Source organism: Falco punctatus, assembly GCF_963210335.1.
Source record: "Falco punctatus genome assembly, chromosome: 7".
Taxonomy (NCBI): Eukaryota; Metazoa; Chordata; class Aves; order Falconiformes; family Falconidae; genus Falco; species Falco punctatus.
The window spans coordinates 41,634,441-41,650,313 of NC_137587.1; the positions used below are offsets into that span (position 1 = coordinate 41,634,441).

At 39.9% G+C, this 15,873-nt stretch overlaps 1 protein-coding gene across 2 annotated transcripts in view; it reads left to right on the forward strand.

The window, feature by feature from the left end:
• The window catches only part of MNAT1 (MNAT1 component of CDK activating kinase), a 124,215-nt gene that overhangs the window by 86,743 nt on the left and 21,599 nt on the right, over positions 1–15,873 (forward strand). The window lies entirely within an intron of this gene.

Sequence of the window (15,873 nt, forward strand, 5' to 3'; positions counted from 1 at the left end):
TACTCTCTAGAGACGTGTTTGTAGCTGAAACGCCACCTGAAAATGTGTAGCTACTGGGATAGTGAGTGTCACCCAACTTGTCATGGCCTAACTTTCAAAGACAACAGCACTTATAGTACCTGGAGAACTATGTGGCAGAACAAATGTGCAAGGCAAGAAACAGTTTAAAAAATAACAGTTTGTGTTTGACTGTGCAATATGGGAAAACTGAAGCCACAAAGTACTGAACGATGTTGAGACAATTTAGTATGCAGTTTCAGAGAGCACCAAAATCCAAACAGGAATCTCATCTAATTCGCTGGCACAAGAGATGTACCTCATCCAGAAAATGACAGAGGTAGGTAGATTTTTAAGCAATCTCATGGTGCTTCAGAAAATTCAAGGCTGTCTGGAGTTGAGGTTGTCTCCATTTTTATTATTTGTGTCCTTCTGATGCCTATGACTTTTATTATCTGATACCAAACTTCTGAGACCAAATATTAATTAGCAGTTTAAACTTGGGCAGAGTCAGATTTTAGCCTTCACCACCTGTTTGGATGGAGCGCAGCTGTGAGGGACCTCCAATGTGAGGCGAGCTTTGAGACCCTCTGAGCCCTAAGCCTCATCACAAGTTGAAATGTTTGGGGGGGGGGTGTGTGTGTGACTTGTGCAGGGAGGATTCCCAGTCCTTGTCGCTTTGTCTGCCCTTGTAAAGTGAGTGCTGGTGTCCAGATCTGGAAGGAGCCCTGTTCAATCCGTGTCTGTGCCATGGGATTGCCTGTGACACCAGTTTAAAGGCAACCCAACACCTTGAGGCAGGGGGGAATAAAAAAAATCCATTAAATATTGCATTGCAGCATCTGTGTGTGAATGTATTTGGGCAGGGTTTGCAAACAGTGCTCACAGATGGGTCTGTTCTTGGAGACGTTTTGACACACGTGTCATTTTACTCCTCTGCGCATGAACAGCCAGGGTTGTTCGGCTTGGCCGTGGGGGCGATGAAAGAGTTAAGAGCGGCAGGGGTGCTGGGTGCCTGTGGTAGCAAGGGGAGGTGCATAGGTGGGTGCCCACCAGAAGAGTTCTTCTGAGGCTGTTTACAATTCCAAAACAAATATATTGATGCTTTGGGTTCCCAGCCAGTACAACTCTAACCCTATTCCGTGGGGTGCCTGAAATACCTTAAACCATGCGAGGCTGCTGGTTTATAGATTTGTGTTGCTGTGTTTATATGAACTCGCGCGCATTTCCTGTTGATGATGAATGCTTAACTAATGTGCCTCCGTCCCTGCTTGGGGGTTTTTCAGGCAGCTGCATACAGCTGCCTGGGTGAGGCAGAAGAGCTGGGTGCAAGGTTATCCACTCCTGCTAAAGATTTTTAGTTTCCACTTCATTTGCACTCGTATAAGGACAGGTTAAATCTAAATTTATTTGATTCCCCCCCCCCCCTTGTTTCTCCCTCTTTTCACGTTCTTGTTAATAATTTTGCAGTCTGGCTATTTATTGCTGCTAAATAGTTCCCTTAAATGTGTCGGCTGTTATCTGAGTTGCTGGAGCCAGAATTATTGCAAAGATATTGCCAACCTGGAGTTAATTCACTTCTGGTAGAATAATTTATTGACCTTTTTTTTTAAAGATAACATTTTATTGTCTTCGAAACACTCGGTAGAATGGGCTTTTTGAATATTCATGTCTTAACCTCGTACCTTCTGCAGGACTCGCTTCAGGTTTCAGCATCAGTGTTGCTTTTATTAGTAAACTGCTGTAATGAAGGAGAGAGCTAGCAAGGAGGCTTTTAGTGAAGAGCAAGAAAAAGGACGAATCCTTAAGGGATCATTTAGAACATTTGTTAGGGATCTTATATAATTAAAGAAAAATGCTTTTTAAGATGACTTGTATTATTTTCTCATTAGGCTTTACAAAAAACTTTGCACACACTCCAATAAACTTGATTTGGCATCCTCTCACTGCTCTTCTGTGTGGATTTTGCATGTTTTGTGAAAAAAGGAAATTTATGTTCAAACTGGTCTTAGAAATTTGTTTTCAGTTTCTCTTGGGGTTGTACATTTTCTTTTTCTGTGTACTGCAGAAAAGCATTAACATCCTTATTGATGCATTTTTTTGCTATTGTGTTGGAAGTCTGAGAATAATGAAGAAATAGATTCCCCGCACCCCAGCCCCAACAGAAATGATTGGTATAATTTCCTTTTTTTAAATGGAGGAATATTTTCTGGAAGTAATGAAATATAGGTGATAATCCTGCATTACACGGCTTTCTGGGAGCAACATGTATGACACTTAAGTTGTAGACAGTATTTAACCTCATGGCAGGGGGGAGTGAAGCTTTCTCGGAGCCAGCCTCTCTCAGAAATTACCTTGACTATATGTCTGTGGGGTTACTGCAAGGAAGTCTCAATGGCTGATGGTCCCATGAATACATACTTGAGTGTGCCAGGTTGGTGATGGTTTGATCTAGGTGATAAAGCTGGAGAACCAGCTCATGCCTGACTCAGCAGTCAAGTGGAAATGTGACTTGAAGAAGGGGAGAAGACATATGAGCATCTACCATCTGTAGGGTACCACCCCTGGAGACAAGTGGAGATTTGAATGACTGTAACATACCCATCTTGGAGGCAGGCTCCACAGCTGCCTGTCCTTCCATGACAACTAATAGTCCTGGGTCTGTCACTTGGTCACTACTCTAAATTATTGAAGTGTTCAGTGACACGCGTTGGGAAAATGTTGGTTTCTGGGTGGAGTTGAAGGCAACCTGCTAATGGGAGTCATGTTAGAGAGCACAGTCTTATCAGTGGCCTACTGGCACTTCTGCCATCACCAGAAATGGCTAGGCTGGTGTAGTTTGGCAAAAATGGGGAGTGTCATCTTTTGGTTCAAACTCATCCAAATCTGTTGAACTGCAAAAGTCATTGCAAGGCTGTGGGACTTTGCTTGGCTTTTGGGGAGCAGAGGTGTGTGGTTGTAAGAGAGAGCATGACTGCCTGGATGCTCAGGCACTCACTGCCATTACTTCAAGGTTTTCTTCGAGGGGTAAAAAAAAGCCTGTCTTCCCCACCCTGCCTTTTTTTTGGTGTTGTTTCTTCTAATATTTTAGTTGAGCTTACTGAATTTGTGTGGTTGAAGGTCTGGATTTTTCTTAGTGCGAAACAAAAGAGATGAAAAATACAACAAACTCTGACATACCAAGTAGTGAGAGACCAAAACAGGATGGGGATGGGAATTGGTTTGTTGTTTTAAAAATGTATGTTTGTTATGTAGGTTCGATTAAAGAAAACCCACAAACAAACACAAAACCAAAAAATCCTGTGAGGATCAAAATACTGTTTGTTTGAGGTCCTGAAAAATGTAGACATTCTTGGCATTAAATGTAAGTATGAATGGTTAGCAGGAGTGGCCACACAGTGTTTTCACACCAAGTATTTACAGCTGTGGAGTACACAAGCTACTTAAACTGACTATAAATCAAAAATCTGCTTATGCGATTAACATTTCGGGTAAAGGTGCGTGAACTTCATGTCTCAGTTTAGAAGCAGTCTTTTGCAATCCCAAGTGGATCTTACTCTTAACATGTCACCAGTCCTATTCTCACCATTCCCGCAAAACAGAGGTAATTTACAAGTAAGATTAAAAATTTGTTTGTGCTCCACTTAAATTCTCTGCATTAACAGAGAATTTTTGTGCAGAGCTTGCCTGAGCTGCTTAAAATAATATTTTGTTTGCCTGCTTAACTTTGTCTGGAGAGATACATCCCAAATACAGGATTTTTTTAATGTATTTTGATGAATATATTTATATATGGATATGTGAAAAAAATCAGGTTTGCTCCAAAAATCTTCGCTTTTCTTTAGGGAATAATGTGACTTCTCTATCAACTTGTTTTCACGTATAACCACATTGTTAGGAGCACTCCAGTTAATTACCATTTTCTTTAAAAATGATGCAAAAAAATGAAGTTCAGTGGTGAACACTAATGAGGATAGGTAATACACTCTGATAATTTAAATCTAAGCAAAATGCCATTGTAAGTGTTGAGGGTAAGTACTGGAGCAAAATCAGAGTGCTGTGGAAGTCTGTATATACAACAAATGTAGTTTAGCCCACTGTGCTATTTATAATGAACAACGGGATTGATACATTCCTTTTTTTCCTAGTGTAGGAGGGCTCAGTCATTTTAAATTTTGAATTAAGATGAGGAGGTTTGATTTCATATCGTAGAGCTTTGTTAGCATTAAATTTTTAACCTTCATTTTAAGTGGAAAGTTTCTGCATATTTCTTTGTTGTACAGTGTTGTAGTGTAATTTGAAACACATGTAGAGTTCTGGCACTTAATGCAGAAGTGACTCGTGTAACTTCTTTGCTGTCAATCATAGGGATTTTATTTTTTTAGTGAGGCAATAGTAAGGATGCTCTCCAAATTATTCTTAAACTATAGTTGAATCTGGTCTTTGGCTGGATTAGTTTTTGCTAAAACCCTGTCAGTGTCTGTGTTGGGTTCAAGACAGTGAAATAACTGAGAATTGATTTTGAATGGGTGACAGGACTGCTGGGCTTTAAAAGTTGTAGCAGGTGATTTTTCACATCTGCTTTCTTTGTCATTGGGGTATGTGGATATTTCTTGAATCTTGGAAAAGGAGAAAAGCCACAAATGAAGGGCTTATTTGATCTGCTCTGGCCTGTTGATTTTGAACACTGAATTCATTCTCCTCCTTTGAATAGAATATAGTTTCTCAATAAGCTCAGTAGTCAGAGTCAAAAGATTGAGTAAGAGCACTGAAAGCTTGTCTTGCTTTGGAGGGCATGTAGAGGGCTGCACTCCTTGCTGGAATTCTCTTGCCTACTAAGGCATATGGTCTGAATTTCCCAGTGTCTCCTGTTGCAGGGGCTGATCCTCAGTAGAAAGATTTGTCGGCTGCAATGCGTTTTGAATCGGGTGCCTAATGAATGAGAATTGGCAGGTAAAAAGTGCGTATTGATTTAAAGTCACAGCTACATTTGCATACAGCCTTATGAAGTGAAGTATTTTTTGCTCATTTTATCATGAATGATTGAATAAAAACCTGCGAATGACAGTAGAGGTACTGTGTGGGTACACTTTCTTTGGAATGGTGTGAAATGGCCAAGTGTGCTGTCTTTTTCAAGAGCGGATAGAACAAGGAAACAGAACTGTGTGTAAACCACCTTAATTTGATTTGATGTAGAAACTGTGTTGTATTGTTTTAGTGTACTACAGAAATTCTATAGGTTTTGTCGTAGGGTTTGGAAGGACACAAATTTAATATAGGGGAGGTAGATTAGCACCAATTTTTTCCAGCTGAATGGAAATCAAGGAAAGCAGTACAGCCTTTAGTGAGTCTGAAATCTTACTGTTTAAGAAATCAGCTTTCTGGCAGAAATGTCTATGAACATTTCAAACGACACCCTGTAGTATATGGTGTTTTGCATGGAGCTCTTCTGTCAAGGTCATTAGCAATTGAATATATTAAAAGTGGACTGCTTATGAAACGGAGAGTTTTGCTTCCTGCCCGCCCACCTGTGGGTATAGTGTGGGTTCTGTAACTGTAAAAGGTCTCAGGAGGGTTATAAAAGCAGAGAATATGGAAAATATATAAAGAAACAAAGAAGGAAGCCTGCATACACCATGAAGTTTCTTACATGTGAAGCTGGCTGTAGTTGTATACGTACCACTAAATTAACCTCAAATGCTGGCCATGACAGCAGAATGTCCATAGTAATTGTTTTTGTTGGCATTTGGATTCAGAATTAACTCATCGATCTAACATGAGTCTCTGTACTCAGAATACTGGTCTGGAAATGTTTTTTTACTTTTTCATGCAATCATGGAAAAAATATGTTTCTGCTCGAAGCAGTTGTCAAACAAGCTTCTTTCATCGACAATCAGACACAGGGCAGCTGAGTAAGGCTGTTTAGTCTAGAATAAATACTCAAGAGATTACAAGGTCGCTGTAGGAAATGTAATTATACCATTTATTCCAGAATAGTCTTTTTGTAGTGTGGGCTTGCAGAATACTAAATCATGCATTTATTAAAATATGTATAATATGAAGAAAAAATAATTTGGAGCCTTAACATAAGGAATGGAGAATTGTCTCGCAAACTGCACAAGAGGATTAACCAGTAAATATTTACAACTGCTTCAGAAAATCAGGATGATAATATTGGCTTTATTATTGGAAATTGGTAGGAAGCAAACCCTGAATTGTCTCTGCAGGTGCAGGGGCAATGCTGCTAAGTAGGCAGCTAAAACAGTGTCAGGCAAAGCTGCTGTTGGATTGTAACATGGTGGGAGGCATCCAGCAATTGTGCGGTCCAAATGCCCTATTTTCTGCACTCTGTCTCACCCAATCAAAGCCTTGTTACTACCAGCCACTTAAAAGTATCTGATCATCTGTGGTAGATCTTATCTGTTACTGAAAGCCCTACTTTTCTTTCGTCCTTCCTTCATCTCCTGCATTGATAGCGCTATTTATGTGTGGTTCTCCTGTGACTTTTTATGTCCACAGACTTTATTCCTTATTTGTGTTTTTCTAAGCTGATGGAGAACATTTTGCCAGAAGTTAAATTTCAGATCTTCTGTTGCTTCTTTGAATTTATGTGGTAAGTTTGAGGTCAGTAGTTTTTGTGCTCAGTATTTTCTTTTTCTGTACTTTTTTTCCTTCCTTGCTTGTCCTGCACTCCATCATATTGCCTGTTTTGAGTCTTTCTCTGACTCCGCAGCCAGATGTATAATTGCACTGAGAATTATGTAGTTGCCACAAGAAAAACAATAAGTTTTGCATGTGCAGGAGGGATTTTTCAAGCTTATCTTTCACTTCAGTGACAGAAGGGCCTCAGTGTCCTCAGGTTTTGTAGTTCTTTTCCAGGACAGAGCCCCCAGATGCTTTCTTTAAGCCCAGTGTTACACTACAGAGGCAGGAACACCTTAGCGATGATGGCCATAAAGAATATGGGAACTCACTGAGGACCATTGCTGAGAGGAAGAGCTCCTCCTTTTGATCAATATCTGAGCATCACTCGTGCTCTGTAAGGAATGAGAGAGGTCATGACAAGGAGTTGCTCTGGGGCAGTCCAGGCAAACACTATCATTGTTTCCTGAAGGGTCTGTTTAGGTGCACTGATCTCTTACATTATTTATTTTCAGTTGTAGTTCAAGTAGAAAGCTGAGGAGCATCCTTTAAGAATCCCTTGTAATAAAAATGCAAGAAGGAAGTCTGAAAAGAGGAGACCCTTTGCTGTTGTTTTAGGAAGGGGGAGTTATGTATAACAAAAATACTTGGACTGAGTGGGACAGCCAGCAAAATAGACCCCTAAAGAGGAAAATAAAGCCATAAATTGTGCATCTCCTTGACTCTGACACTGATAAACATAGTTGTAAAGCAACCTTCCAAATAAAAATTGTTTGTTCAGGTGAATTGCAGGCTTCCTGAAATGGCAGAGGGAAGCATGGGGGTCTCTTGCTTTTGAAGCTTTACGCAGCTTTTCAAGCTGCTGCTCCTGATCCTTTCATGCACTTCAGGTAGCTTTGTTGCACTTTTATTCTTGATGACTAGTAGTTCTCACAGTGAACAGGAGTCAACAATGTTTAAAGCTTCTCTGAAGAGTGCTAAGTGCTAGGAGTGAGATTTCTTCCTGGAGGAACATACCATTTGCCAAAGTCAGTAATTCAATTCATAAGTTTGATTGTATGTATGTAACTGATCTTACACCTGATATGATGGATGGCAAGATTTTGAAGGGTTGAGTTGTTAGTATCTGTTTTCTTATTTTAATAGTGACCCTCATGTCCCCCAGACTATATCATACTGGAGAAACTTTTTGGAGAAGTGGAACTGGAGAGCTTTTCTTAGAGTTAATGGTATCGGATCATGTGTTCTCGTCTTTATTTTTCCTGGTTGTCTTTGAAAGGAAAATAAAATACCCAGATCTTAATGGACTCTGATTCTTACAGGTGTGTAGCTCCTTCCACTCCAGCAGTTCACTGATTGCAGTCACGTTTCATGCAGCAGCAGAGATTTTAGGGGTAACTAAGAACCTAGCTGCTGCATGAAAAGGAGTGGTTAGATATGGAGGGAGGACCCTAGAAGTACCTTGATTAACAAAAAAACTGCCTGGTAAGCTTATGACTTATTAGCCACCAGAGAAGCTGCATGGAGTGAGACACTTCATAGATGTCCTAACTGCTAGAGAAAAGCTTTAGTCAGAGCTTGTAAGCACCCACAAGGCCAAGCTGTGGGAAGCCAGACTGCATTAGTTCTCGTGTCACGGCAGTACTTAAAAAGAAAAGAGAAGAAAACTGAAGCTCTTTGGATCTTTGAAATCAGAAGATGTCCAAGGACGGGTAAAAGATTATTAGCTCAGGTGTCTTCTGTAGTTAGTCATGTATGTATGTTGGGTCAAACGGGCAAAAGAGGAACCCAAGCCTTTTACAAACAAGCAAGCAAAATGCAAAACAAAAAAAACAAACAAAAAACCCCCTGCAGCACAACTGTTCTTAAAACTTTGTGTGTTCCATACCACTTCTATTCATCGTGAACACTGATAACATGGGGTGCTCTTAATTCAAAGTCTCTTAAATGCCAGTATTTGCAGGATGGGGTTATAATCAATGAATTCTCTAAATGCTAGTCATTTATAAGCATCCACTGCTTTCATTTCAAATTACCCTCTGTATCAAATGATTGAGATGTTACCCAGTTGCTCGATACCTGCAATAGTGTCGTTGGCTGTGCTGAAGCTGGCTTGTGGTGCTGTCTGCACAGTGCTTTGCCTTAGCCAGTACAGCCCACTGCAAGGCCAGTAAAGCTGTCCATTGACACATGCAGAGCGTGCAGCAGCACCTGCTTGGGCTGAGAAAGGGAGGACTGATCCCTGAACGGACACTGGTCTTGTAAAGAGTGGTGGAACAGCTACAGAGGTGATTTATTAATTCAGCATTTTTTTATATACACCCTTTTTTCCTTCCTTGGGTAAGGGATATAATATGTTTCCTATCATGCTCTGTAGCTTTGATTTTTTTTTATTTAATTATTTTATATTTTTTTTAGTGGGATGGCTTATAGGGCTTGAGAAAAGCACCCGCAATTAAGTTGGTTGGCTGGAGATTATATACACACATTTAGGAACTGATTTTCATGGCTTTGGTTTTAAAGCCTTGCTAATAGTTGGTTGAAAACTGTTTTAGGTAAACAAACCATGTAGTGCCAGGCTTCCAGAAAGAATTGAGCTGTTCACTCCTCTCTCTTCCATATTGAGGCATTGGACTTAGGCCACATTTCTAATAACAAAATAGGGGTTTGAACATAATCGGACTTCACAGATGAACTATTGCTCAGGCTTGAAGGTAACGCCACCATATTTTTGTTTCTCTACCTAACTGGTATTAAATGTAAAAAACATAAATCCTTTTCAGTGGGAGAGGAGAAGGGGAGATGGTTTTCATTTGGCATAATTTCCTGTGAGACGTAGTTCTAAACAAGGCCCATATTTACACAAGACAATACAGTTTTACATGTACTAGTGTATCCAGCACATTTTAAAATTGTTTAGCCAGCCCTGGGTATTAAATACCTTCACAATAAATGTGTTTAATAAAAGTAGATGAAGTTTGAAATAATTTTTGAATAATTTTACAGTAGAAACACCAGCTAAATCAACCCCATTGCAGTAATAAATGTCACAAAAACAATTAATTATACTTGCTTGCCACTGCAAAATCAATTGTGTAACTGTTCTTCTGAAACTGACTTTTACATTACTAAATCCTAAACACTACACTTCTGTAACTTGTCAGAATCAGGTTTTGGTTAATAGATATTTTCAGTGATGTAATGGGAAATTCTGGCATGGAGTCAGAATATAATGGACTGTGATTAATGTTTTAATAAGCACTTTTCTTCTACTTATGATGCAGCAGTGAAATGGTTTCCTGCTTAGATTGATAGAACAGCAGGTGTGCATACATACTTTTTTTCTTTCAGTAAGAATAAAGTTTTCAATTCTTTTGCTTGAAAACATTTAATGTTTTTCCTTGAGTCAAACGCTGCTGATTTGGGGGTTTCAGTTTGTTTGGTTTAAATGCAGCAATTGCTGATATTTGTCATTTGGAAGTGGGGGATGCCATGGAAACCTTTTCATTACTTCAAATAATTGCTTTCTGTAAGAGGAAACTCATTAGTTTAAAAAATAGTTTTGATATATTGATGTTTTCTTCAGTGAAATAATTTGTTTAAAAATACTGTTAGAGTAACTCAAAAGTGTGTGAGAACAAAGTACAGTGTTGAAAATATTAGATGGTTAGATTTATTATTTAAGTTGATGTAATACACTTGCTACATACTTGGTTACTTTTGTACTGGAAGTGGTTGTGTTTTTCTATATTTAAAATATTTCTACACCCCCACCCCCAAAAAATTTCAGTTATGGCTTTTAACATCAATCCAGATTTGTTGCAGGGATAGTTTTATTGCTTAGGGATCCAGTCATCTGCTGTCCTGATGTAGAGGTGGTGTTTCTTCTAAGATGCTGCTTAGAGTGAGCATATTTTCTGTGCTCTTAACATCCTACTTATACCAGGTGGTGGCTGTGCACTTGGTCTTCACTCCTCTGCAGAGGAACATATATAATAAGTATATTTATAAAATACTTTTTTTTTTTTTAAAAATCACAGAGCATGAGGACTACCTTCTGATACAAAGTAGTCTCACTTCTTTCCTTCTCTGCCCTTGTAGGCTGGATGGTAGCAATCAATATACCTGTGATGGAGAGAGGAGAAAGAGGGTGAACCCTGTAGAAAGAGGAGGTCCCATGTTTGGGTATTGTTGGCATTAGTCCACTAGACAAGACTCTAGGCACCTCTGGTCTCTTACTTCAAAAAGTTTGATGAGCCTTTCTGGCTTTGGTTCTGGCTCTAATGCAGGTGCTCTTCTCTCTTCTGGAGTCTGTTGACATTGATATTCAAGATTACAGGTAGTTTCTTCATCTCTTTGTTCTTTCCCCTAAACCTGGGAATCTTACTGATTCCTCTATTCTCAGGAGCATCAACCCATGCTTTAATTTTTCCATCACCTTTGGAAAAATGCAGATATCAGCATACTCATGTTTTTAGTATTTGAGAATTTCACAGCCAGCCTCTGTATCTTGATTTTATGCAAACTCTCTGTACTGGGGTAGCATCTGCCTTGGTTAGAGAAGTTTATTTGTGTATTTCCTTTATTTGCTACTGCTGCATTTGTCTAGTTCTCCCTTAAAAAGATGCAGAAAGTGAGTTCTGGCTGCTATCTTTATTTCTTGACTCTCTTCCAGAATTCATGAGGAAATGCTCATATATAAAGCCAAAAAAAATCTACACCTCTTCTCCCCTTCCTGTCATTAGAAGGTTGCCTCTCTCCTCCTCTTTTCACATTTAGGCTCTGATGGATTGGGCAGACTTCTTGCTCTGTGGTCATTGATTCTGTTAATTGTCAAGAAGTATTCCAGAAAGGAGAGAAGAGGAGATCTGTACTCTGAGGCCATCTCAAAACTTGGAAGCATAAAGGCTCTGCTGTTCCAAACTCTCTCAGCACACAGTTAATTTTGGAATGAATAGTCCTGCAGATACAGAGTCTGCAAACAATCTGAAATATGGAAAGAAAATTTTGCCTTTAATTTTGCCTTTCTTCCTCCCCCTTATTTCATGATGTAGGTGGATCTTGCTTTTTTTTCCTCACCAGAAGGGAAGCAAGCATTGCTGGGAAGGTGTGAGTACGATAGGGGAGTTCGTTTTCAAGACTCTCCTGGGAATGAGCAGTACTCTGCCTTGAGCAGGCCAGGCCGTATGACCTCTCTTCTTGATCTTTTGGCTTTTGTCTAAGAGCAGTCACCAAAGTGACTATTTTTGTGAAACTTCTCTGTTGTTCTTGCTCACCCAGAAACAATCTGTAGACTTTTTAGGTCTGCTGTATTTGCTCAATTTATCCAGGCCTTGAATGTGCTTGGAAAAACATGAACGGGCAGAAGAACACATAAAACTGATGTTGTCCAGTTCTACAAACACCTGAGCAATCGATAGTGTCCTAACGGCTGGTACTGACCCTGGAGATGAAAGCAGTGAGTTCTCGCAGGTAACGCCTGCCTTCTCCAAAGAGCTGTAGGAAGTTCACATGTTCCCCGACCTGTGTTTAGCTCTAGTGTGAATGTACTACTCTGAAAAATTCTTATTGAATGAACTTTGGTGCTGAGGGTGGCAGGCTTAAAAATAAATAAAAGCTGAACGTAGGTCCAGTTCTGCTCCTGGCCCTGGCAGAGGGGATTTGCAGTGGTTTCTGTGGGAACAGGATTAGGCGTACAGAAGCGCCTTTAATGTTCTTACCCTTGGGCAGTTACGTGTGGACACAACTTTCCTTTGCAACACAGTGTGTGAACTGTGTGTGCTCACAGGCACTTCCATAACTGAGGAGTGTGCTCCACATTGCTCAGGGATGTTTGTAAATGAAGCAAAGGAATGTGGCTACCTATATGAGAGCTGTGGCAGACAAGCGATGTGCTAGTGCTGCAGGCTGTTTGTCGGGCCAAATTAGTAGGTATTTGGCTTTACTGGGAATGGTTAGCTGCTGGTTGACTTTCCTGTATTTCAGAACAAATGCAGAAAAACTGTCTGGAGCTATCTGCTAAGATCAGCTGCCCATATGTACTACAGGAGCAGGTTTTACAGCTTGTCTGCCCTGGGAATTAAAGATCAGGAAAAAAGAAGTCTTTTCCTTTAATGCTATTTTTATCCCCTTAGAAAAATACTTTCTGAATAGGACCAGCAAGTGTATGAGATTTCAATAGTCGTGTATGGGTCCATTTCATACCTTCACCCTGTATGTGCACACCTCTTGTTTCCGTGGGAGTAGTGGAGCAGAAAAGGAGTTTAATGTCTTAGCACCTACCCAGCAGCCCTGCTGAGGGATGACATGTAGGTGCAGCAGGGACTCTAATCTAGAAGACCTCCAGACAGGGAGCTGCTTTCACCACCTCACTGCTGCTTTTCAGTGAGCATGGGAAACCTAGTAAGGTAAAATTTCTGAAATCTATGGTAGTTATACATCTGAGCTCCTTATGAGCCTGTGCTTCTAATTTCTTCCTCTTCCTCCCCTCATCCCGTTGGTACTTTCATTCCTTATCTGCAAAAATGGGAATATCTATTTTGAAGTATCAGCATTAGGCTCTGAGAAGTACTTGCTACTTAGAGTAGAGGGGACCACATAAGCTGGAATGGCTGGGTGGAGGTGATAATAGAGGCTACTGGTGTTTTCAAAGAATAGTGTGTACTCTATTTTGGGCTGCTTTGAAAGATGGTTATTTGCAACAAATCCCAGAGATTTTGTTGACTCATGACTAATTTTGGTTTTATTCAGCATTTTTTTGCCCTTCTGAGGGCTTCAACAGCTGAAACAGCATCATCTTGCCACACAGCAGTTTCAGCTGAGCCTGGTGTTTGAAATGGCAACACTGCTAAATGTTTGTGACTTGTTTTCAGAACAGCATTTCAGCTGCCGGGTTTCTTAAGAAAGCAAAAACAATATGAAAAGCAAGAAATACAAATAAAGGAGAAGCTTTAGAATACTTCCAATGTAAAAGATAATAATAATTATCAAACTAAAAAAAGGTTCAGAAGGCATGCTAAATTTAGCAAAATTTCTTGAAGTAACAGGAAGGCAACATCTAAATAAGCATGTGTGCTCCTTGATTCTCTTCACCTTCTTTCCTTCCCCTTTTCTCCATCCCACACATAAACTCATAGATTAAATTTTCTTTTAATGTGCTGTTCCCAAAAATTTTGCTTTTCCTCTGGTAAAAGGTTTGGGTGCTCCCAGAAGAATAGCTGCCACATGGTGGGGATAAATGTAGGGGGGAGTGAGAGCTCCCCAAAATTCTCTACTTCCTTGCAAAGTAGTAAAGAAACTGCAGTGGTGTCATTAATTCTTCCAAGTACAGGGCAGGACTTAGGGTATCAAGAATATTTGCTTTGAGGGCGTTTTCTGTGCACCCAGCAAAAGCAGTAATTTCTACTGGAATGGATATTATTGATGCATGTGTTTGTGTGTATGCACATATCATTACATAAAATTTTACATTTACAGTGTAATAACTCTTTTTTTATTGCTGTCATATTATTGCATGTTTCTGTAAGCATGTCAATGCATCGATTGTTTTAGCAACTACAGCTGAAGATAGGTGTTTTGCCCCAGAAGAGAGAAGCTAATGCTCAGAGAACTTTTTGCAGAAAAACAGGTTGAATACTGAATAGACAAAGGTAACGTTTTCTAGAGCAACTAATTGAATGAAGAGTCTGTCTTCCTACTTCTAATGAACTGTAGGCTCTGAATTGATTAAAAACGTGTACTAGCTTAGGATAATCGGACTAGACAAGGAACGGTGTTGGAAACATGGTATTAGTGTAAAAGGATGTATTGGTGCATGGGGCAGTGTGTGCTGCTTGGAAGGGTGCTTGCACAGCCACAGAGGAAGAGGCCAGCCGTGCAGAGAGATGGATGGATCAGATCTGATCCTGTAGCAGATTCCTTTATAGTCTTTGTTAAATCAGGTAGACTAAAATCCTCAAAGGGGATTTGGTTAAGCACCAAAATACCTTTGGAGTTTGGCTTCAGTGCATTTGTAAATCCTTCTCTCCCCCCGCCCCACTCTCTTACGCTGCTTGATATTTCTTGGTGTATGTATCCACCTCCTTAGCTACAGAAGTAACCAGAGCTCAGGTTTTGTAAGTTGGCCACCATTACCTTTATGATGTTTCCACAATTAATTGATTTGTGTAGTGCCATGTCTTGTGTGACCTGTGTTCTTTGCTCCTAGCTGCATGACCTTTGCTATTAAGCTGTCTCTAGTTGGAAGAAGTCCGTATCAATAAGGGCTATAGATTAGCTTGAATAATTTATTTATTTTCCCAGCCCCCTCAGATTTTTTGACAGCTGCACATTTTACAAGGAATGACTTTTATATTTGCTTTCAAATCGTAGATGAAAGTTGTTGAATATCACTGGGATAAAATGAGATCCCTGTAGGGAAAATACCTTGTTGGATGATGAATCCCCATTTACACTTATTTCTTGAGATCTATCAGTGTAAGTCATGCTTAAATATTTTTTTTGTTGTAGCACCCATGAAACCAATTTGAATGTGGTACTTTAAGAAACAAAAATTACTGCTTGTTTTTCTTATAAACCTAAAGGTGAGCTTGAGGTGTGTCACTGAGTGATGTGTAAGTTCTTGGGGTGAAGAAATTTGAGACCAGTGTTGGTTAAACAAATCCATAGGTCAGTGTAGAATATATACAGTGGCAGTGCATTAAACGCACAGAGCATATAGTGGGAGCTTTTGTAGTCTAGTGGGATCAAGAGGTAGTCATTCTGATGCAAAAAGATAACTAACTCAGGAATAAGACCCATAGCATTCCTGTGGAAATCTTAGTGAATAGATTTTTTCCCTTGAAAAAATGGAATGTACTTTTTATGTAAAAAAAAGTGAGGAATTTGCTTTGATGCAGCTTTAACCCTCCATAAAGAGTTACAGAAAAATACTGTAGAGCTGCACTTGTGCTAAGGTGCATGTGGGGTTTGAGATGCTTCTCAAATGTTTGAGAGGGCTTCTAGGGCAGCTTGGACTTGTGCGTGCTCTGGTGCATGTTGGAATACCACAGAAGTGGTCTGGGAAGAGCCGGCTCTGCTTCTCCTGTGGTTTTTGCTCTTCAGTGTCTTCAGCTGATAGAACCTTTGTAGTACAAGTAGTTCTCAGTCATGAAGGGAGTCACATTAGCCCGTAGTATGTATATGTGCCAAAATGTTATTGAAGTCTTTGAAAACCTCCGTAGCACTTCTGTGGCA